At 43.6% G+C, this 7,424-nt stretch overlaps 1 pseudogene; it reads right to left on the minus strand.

The window, feature by feature from the left end:
* Positions 1 to 5,800: 5,800 nt before the first annotated feature.
* On the minus strand, positions 5,801 to 6,658 carry LOC102489229 (RNA-binding protein with serine-rich domain 1-like; annotated as a pseudogene).
* Positions 6,659 to 7,424: the final 766 nt, after the last annotated feature.

Consider the following 7,424-nt stretch of genomic DNA (forward strand, 5'->3'; position numbering starts at 1 on the left):
AATGGTTCTGATATAATGCCATCAGTCACAAGTCAGCCCCTAATAACCTCCAGTTGAAAAGTTCTTGGCAATATCTTGGGTGTACAGTTTGAGCACATAGTATTAGGCCTCAAAAATTGACAATAAATAGTCCAACGTAGAATATAAACTGGGTTTGTCCCATTTTAGTATGAACTGCAAATCACTTACTAAGTCTATTCAATACTTTAAAGGGAGATACTGACCCAGCTTCTCCAACTTTCCCCTCTAGCACAAGAACTCCAACTTGTAGAACAAGCTTTAGAGATTGTCAGTTACATCGAGTCTCATTAAAATATCCGGTTGACCTTATCACCTACAAGACTCCCCATAGCCCTACCTGTCTTCTAGATCAATTTACCCTACAGTTGTATTTTTTAGGATGGGTATTTCTTTGTTCCACTTACCATAAAACCTTTACCTTCACTGCAGATCTTACTGTCACCATTACTATTAAAGACTGTCAATGCCGTATTCAATTATTTGGTTTGATCTTCACCGTATCTATTTACCTCTTACACAAGATTTTCGAGCTTTACTACAACAGAGCTCACAACAGAGCAAGCTGCTTTAGCAGATTTTATTAACCCTGTCTTCTTTCATCATCCTTCTTCTAAAATCCTTAACTTTCTTATTCAAATTCCTGTTTCAGTCCTTACAAAAATGTTTAAAATACCCATTCTCCATATGTTAACCATCTTTACAGATGACTCAGTTAAAACTAAAAACTAAAAAGCTGCTATTTCTTTGAAAAATAAGGACAAATGGCATTCTTTCACTAAAACAGGTTTTTCTACTAAGAGCATTCCTTTGGCCTTACAGTATTCTCACATAGCCTTGTAACATGGCTTTGCATGGCAAACCATGAGAGAGCACATGCTACTTTTCACATTGAACATGCTTAAAAGGCATCCCTGATAAAACATCATTACACCACTTTCTAACCTTAAAATCTCTTTTGGATAATCATAAACTCCCCATGTCTGTAATACATATTTGCTCACACTAGACCTGCCTGGCCCACTAACCTTAGGCAATCACCAGATCAAGCCATCACTGCCTTCTCTCTTGCCTTCGATCAGGCACAGCAATCTCACTGTCTCACCTCCAAGATGCTCGAGCTCTTTGTAAAACTTTCCACATCGCTCTTAGTCAAGCCCAAGCAACTGTTCCTGCATGTTCCTCCTGCCAGATCACTCCAGGCCCTTCTTTAGGTCTTGGAGTTAATCCCAGAGGACTTTACTATAATCATGTTTAACAAATTGATGTTACCCATGAACCCTCTTTCAGTAAATTTAAATTTATTCATGTAACTATTGACACTGATTCTAAATTCATTCATGCTACCCCTTTGTCAGGAGAAAAATGCATCATGCTATCTCTCATCTTCTGGAACATATTGCCATCATGTCCCTGAACAGACCATTTCGTGATCTGTACATGGTCTCTACAGACCAGATGTACAACTTATTGGCCCTACTCAAGATAGCCCTGTCCATTCTCAACTTTGGTGTGTGTCCTCACCATTTTTTCAGAGAATTATTTCTCATAGATAGTATCATCTCAATCATTTCTCTGCATACCATTGGTCTTATTAATAATGTTTCAGATTCTGTCATGGCTTGCACTTCTCATTCCTATGCTTTCCTTTTCAGAACAGAGATACCTAATATTACTGAGCTCAATACACATTACTAAATCTCTATACTCAAAGGATGGTGCTCCTCCTGCCTTTCCTATTCTAGCATTACCAAGTTAACCATCTCCTTCATCGTTACCCTCCAGAGGCAAGCACACATGTGGGTTCCAGTTCACTTAACCAGACCTTGGCCCGAATCGTCCACCCTACAAATCTTAAAGTCAGCCCTTAGCCTCTTACACCCTAAGAGATTTCCTTTTACACTTATTGCTGCCCCTGTCTGTGCCATTGTTGTTTTAGCCACAGCCACCACTAATATTGATACTGCTGATGCTGTTGAAAAAGTCATGACGAACCTCACCCAATGAATGATTAAACAAACTACTATTGATAAAGCAGTATTATCTCAACTTCAAGCTCTTGAATCAGCTATATAATGGCTAGGAAAAAGTCAAGACGCTCAAACTATTTGACAAACTCTGCAATGTGATTGTGAACATCAACAGGTGTGTGTTACACCTTTGCCCTATAATGAGAGCCTTCGCCATGGCAAACCATGAGAGAGCTCCTTTTAGGAGCTTTTTCTACAATCTCAGCTCCCAGGTTTCACATTTATAAGACTCTTTCCATCAATAGTTTGTTGATATACAAAAGGAAACTGTTAGGTCAGACTTATGATTGGTGGCGGAGTCAGAGGTGGCTGAGTGGACCTGTCCACAACGTGGGAAAATAAACTGGATGTTCAGAATATTGTCCTTTTCTGTAATGTTCAAGGTTTTGGTCTCTAAACACAACCTGTTTTGTTCACTTATTAAAACCAAGTTATACTTTATAAAAGATGGTGCTGACTTTTTGATATTAGAAAGAGAAAGCAAAGCCCTTTCATTATTAAATACACAGGTTTATTAAACGAATCAATGTTAAACAACTATTTTCATTTGCACATTAATTTTTGAATCATTTCTGTTTTACTGCTGACTGGAAGAGTATTCCTTCACGGTAATCTACTAGGAGGCCAAAAAAAGAGTTAACCATACAAAAGAAAGAGGGAGACAAGCATAGTGAAAGTGAGACTAGACCCATAGCAGCCTGGGAATTATTAAGGAATCCCAATCTATATATCTACAGTTTTCAGCATTCTTGTTCTCCACTTTTAAAATTTGCTTCTTGTGGCTTGCTATAAAAGCAATGATTTGACAACAATTCTCAACAAACTTTTAATCCTAATGCTGACAGAATCTCAGTAAGGCATGATTTTTCAAGTTGTACCACTCAACTTGTCACATCTTTTTCTCTTTTCTCCAGAAAAACATTAATCCAAAAAGGCAAGCTCTCAGGTGAATTACTTTAATCCAACTATATTTTCCAATATGACAATTTGCAGCAATGATGTTGTCAATGAAGGATGTGTTTCCTTACTGGGACTTTTACAAAAAGGTGATTTAGAGACTCTGGCTAGTGAAAAAACCAAATGGCTTCTTCTCAGCTAGAACTCAGATATACTGTAGTCCTACCTATATTTGGGCTAATGTTTTCATCAACACAAGATGAAAACATACTACATGCTAAAAAATAATCCTTTAAAGTCACTTATTTAACCCATAAAATAGAATAGATGTGGTTTTGTGTATAACACACTATTCAGTCATTCTTCGTATGCTGATGTTTGAGAACAATGGAGTTAAGCTAAAGAAAGAAACTAAAGAAAAATAAAAATGTTTTGTCTATCCATTAAAATAATTCTCCTTTGAGGACACTGCAGAGTAGTTGATCATTTAAACTAAAAATTAAATTAATGAGGTAAATATATGTAATTATATTTACCTTAGTTTATTTAAAAAGAATTTTTTTTTTGGAGAGGTTTTTGCTATAGGGCACAAGGCTCGCCAGAGAGACAAAGAGAAACAGAGAGACAGAAAGCAAGAAATCATCCCCCACCCCGATGGAGATGGACACGCCACAATCCCTTCTCCTCCATTCTCCTCTCAGGATCTTGGGCAGGCATGCACACACGCCCGGCATGAGTTTAATCAACTTGTGCTGTCACTCAGCGAGTGGAGCAGATGACAGGGAACCCCATTCACATGCTCTCAGCCACTGCTCTGCTCTGTGGTTCATGTGTGAGGCACTGAGTTACAGATTATCTTCTCCAGAATAAAATAAATGAGGCCTTATAACATGTACAAGGGACTGGAAAGATTCCAGAAACAGTGAAGGTAACTGTAACAGTGCTTTGACTGAAAGAACAAGGGAATGGCCAGAGTGATCCTGCACTGAGAGTAGGACCCTGGCAGCTGCACACAGACTTGGGAGTGACAACGAGCCCGTCAGGTCTGATGAGAGAGCTAAAAATCAAACTTAGGAGGAAAAGGATTTGATATTTAGATGTATCAATCTTCTCCATTACATTTTTATTGAAAAACACTCCAAGTTTGCCCAACTTAAAAATAAATAAATCCTGGCAAACAGGCCACATGGTGATTAAGGCTCGAGATTTCACTTGGTCAAAAGTAGTTCAAGTCTCAGACCCGTTGGGTTGAAAATAACATCTGGCACATGTGCATGTTTGCCCAAATTCCCAGGAGGAGAGTGGAGAAGGGAAGGTGGTGTGGTCATTCCCACTGGGGGTGATTTCTCATCTTACCTCTCTCTGTCTTTCTCTAGGAAGCACACACTCCATTATGCAATAAATTTAAAAAAAAAAAAGTAGAGGAAAAGAAGCTTCAGAGGCCTCCTGGAGGACAGTGGATGTCTCTAAGGATTCTCCACCACCTTTCTGCAGAGACAGTGCCATTGTCCTGCCTTGCCCTCTCTCTGTGAGCCCTGATTAAGTGTAGTTCACCTGAGGAAGTAACATACTTGTGGCTGCAATACATGGCAGTCTGTTTGCCCTTCCCCTGAATGTGCAATATTCTCTTGCATGTAAACTGTAAGTGTTCAAGGTTCACACTACGAAAAACTCCCATTTGACCTTCTTCTTATAAAGACAGCATTGGGTTTCCCAGATGCCCAGGTGCCAGACATCTGGATTTGGACTTCAAATCACAGCAAAATAGCTATTTTAGGTGCCATTTACTGAGAAATAGCCCCTGGAATTAAGAAGTTTCTTTTCTTTTTTGGGCCTGCCAAATGTGAATGATAAGTACTTCCCTGACTTGAGCATAAAATCCAGTTAAGAATATAAATCCAACTTTTGAGATGAAGCAGTATTTGGTTTCTTACACTCTTTTTTCTGAAACTCTTTCTGTGGATACAGAAATGTTTTCAAGGGAATGGCAACTCATTTCAAACAAGCACTGTGACATATTATGCAATGTTATCTCTTCATAGTGTTGAGGACAGTGAGTTTACCTCGAATGGCTTTTATCTTTTTTCACTCTAATCCTAAATGTATTGAACAGTTCTTTCACCCTATACAAGGTACAAACACAACTTACCTAAAATGCTACAAAGTAATAAAACTCAAAATAAGTTTTATAGTACTGACTTTACAAGAACCGAAAAAGAGCAATGTACATGTTGCCAAGGTAACCTGCAAGACTGCCACGGCGGGGGGGGGGGGGGGGGGGGGGGGGTGCTGTGTGTCTACCTCTAAAAGGGGAGAGTACAGTCTTGACTGACAGTCCCAACACACATTTCTTTATCTGGGTAACCTCTGAGTCATCCACAGATCTGGGGTCGAAAGGACAAATGGGCTCCTAGGGTGGGCCGCACTGCCACCTGGGGCGATGCTGGCATGCCAGGGAGCAGACTCTCAGGAACTGGAAACAGGTGAACGTCTAGCCGGAAAACTGAAGGGCATCTTTACAGACACAATCCCAAACCTGTACTTGTGCAGCTGGAACTTGGCGTGCAGAGGAAATGTCTCAGACACTGCCTTCAAGGCTTGTCCGAGAGAGGGCTCTCCTCTCCTAGGACCTCTGTGACAAAACTGAACTGTGTAGGATGTAGATTCAAGGGCTTGAGCTTCTGGCCCTGCTGATGGAAAGGTTGGAACTGGAGCAGCTCCAATGGCAGTTGCTGGGGAAGCTGGATCATGGTGCACAGGGGACCTGCACCTTGGTGTGCCAGACCTTCTCCTCATCAGTGGGGGTGACCTGCACCACATGGGAGGGGTGGCAGCATTTTCCTGGGAGGGCTGAGTCACCAGGGAGCAAGGGCTTGAGCTTCTGGCCCTGCTGATGGAAAGGTTGGAACTGGAGCAGCTCCAATGGCAGTTGCTGGGGAAGCTGGATCATGGTGCACAGGGGACCTGCACCTTGGTGTGCCAGACCTTCTCCTCATCAGTGGGGGTGACCTGCACCACATGGGAGGGGTGGCAGCATTTTCCTGGGAGGGCTGAGTCACCAGGGAGCTGGCTGAGGCCAGGGGGCCACACAGCAATGGCGGTTAAGTCCTGGCCATCCATTTGTCCTCCCTCCATGTACTTCAGCACCTTCTCAGCTTCATCTGGATTCTCCAGCCCCATGTAGGCATAGCCCTTGGACAGATGGGGGTGCATCCTTTCTACGGGCATGTCCATCATTTCAATTTTTCCGCAGTTGGAAAATATCTCCATGATGTGATCCTTGGTCACATTCCTGGTGAGCCTCCCATTATGCACTTTGGTGGGTTCAGGGGAATAACTCCATCTTTTCCTTTCCTTTTCGTCTTTTTAGGTGGCTTGGATTTGGATTGAGAGTGCAGTCTGTTGTCACGTCTGTGCAGAGAAGGGCTCGGAGAGCCAGAGGAGCAGCTGGAGCTGCGGGTTGTGCGGGGACTTCCTGGGCAGCTGGATGCCAAGGGGGAGCTGGAGCCGCTGCTGGGGGCCGGGGTAAGACCGTAGGACTGAAACCCGAACTGCAGGCTGTGTGGACATTGGACAGGTACTGCTGCCACCCCTGGAAGCACTGTGCCTCTTCCGAGTCTTATCCCACTGTGGTCTTCGGTGGCCCCTTGATCTTTACTGTGATCCTTGGACTTCTCATCAGAGCGGTCTTTGCAGTTGGTGGTGGGGGGCATCTTTCCACTGAGACGTCCTCCTGCTCTCCTGAACGCTCTTCAATGGCTTTTACTAGACAAGTGTGGAGTGGGAATGTAGAGAAAGATATCTTTTGGGCCTTAAATTGATATGGTTCTGTTTCTGCTTGGAATCTTATACTTTGTTCTGGCTTTGATGCCAGACAAGTCTTCAGGACTCAAGCTAACTGCCCAGAACTAAGTAAAAGAATGACCTGTGGTGGGACCAGCAGTTAATGTAATGGCTACGTTGCTGAACTCCCATGTAGCCAACCATGAATCGAGTCCCGGTGGCTTAAACTCACAACGGTTGCGCATGTGTGCGTGCCCAAGATCCTGAGAGGAGAATGGAGGAGGAAGGATTGAGGCGTGGAATTGGGTTCTGGAATTGGATCATAGGAATGACTGCACAATTCTGAGAATGGGCTGTACATCGCTGAATCGCAGTGTAAGGGCATGATTTCATGGTATCTGAGGGTAAGACCGTGGGCCAGCGCCCTGAGAGTCGTGGGCTGCCTCCTCCCCTTCAGCCTGCACAGGCATTCTCAGGCCCTAGGGAACCCAGTATGTCTAGAGGCCATAGGGGTGGCCCAGGGCGGCAGCACCTCCCAGCTGCTGGGGACCTGCTTCGTGCTGGGCCCTGAAGCTGGCACATTTGCGAGCAACACCGAAGTGACAGGAGAAGGGAGAGAGCAGGAGGGTGGCAAGGTGGACAGTGCCCTGGGGACAGCAGGAGAAAGCAGTGGCCTGGGAACTTGCCCAGCCTGCA

Source organism: Tupaia chinensis, unplaced genomic scaffold (assembly GCF_000334495.1).
Source record: "Tupaia chinensis unplaced genomic scaffold, TupChi_1.0 Scaffold144641_1, whole genome shotgun sequence".
NCBI classification, from domain to species: Eukaryota; Metazoa; Chordata; class Mammalia; order Scandentia; family Tupaiidae; genus Tupaia; species Tupaia belangeri.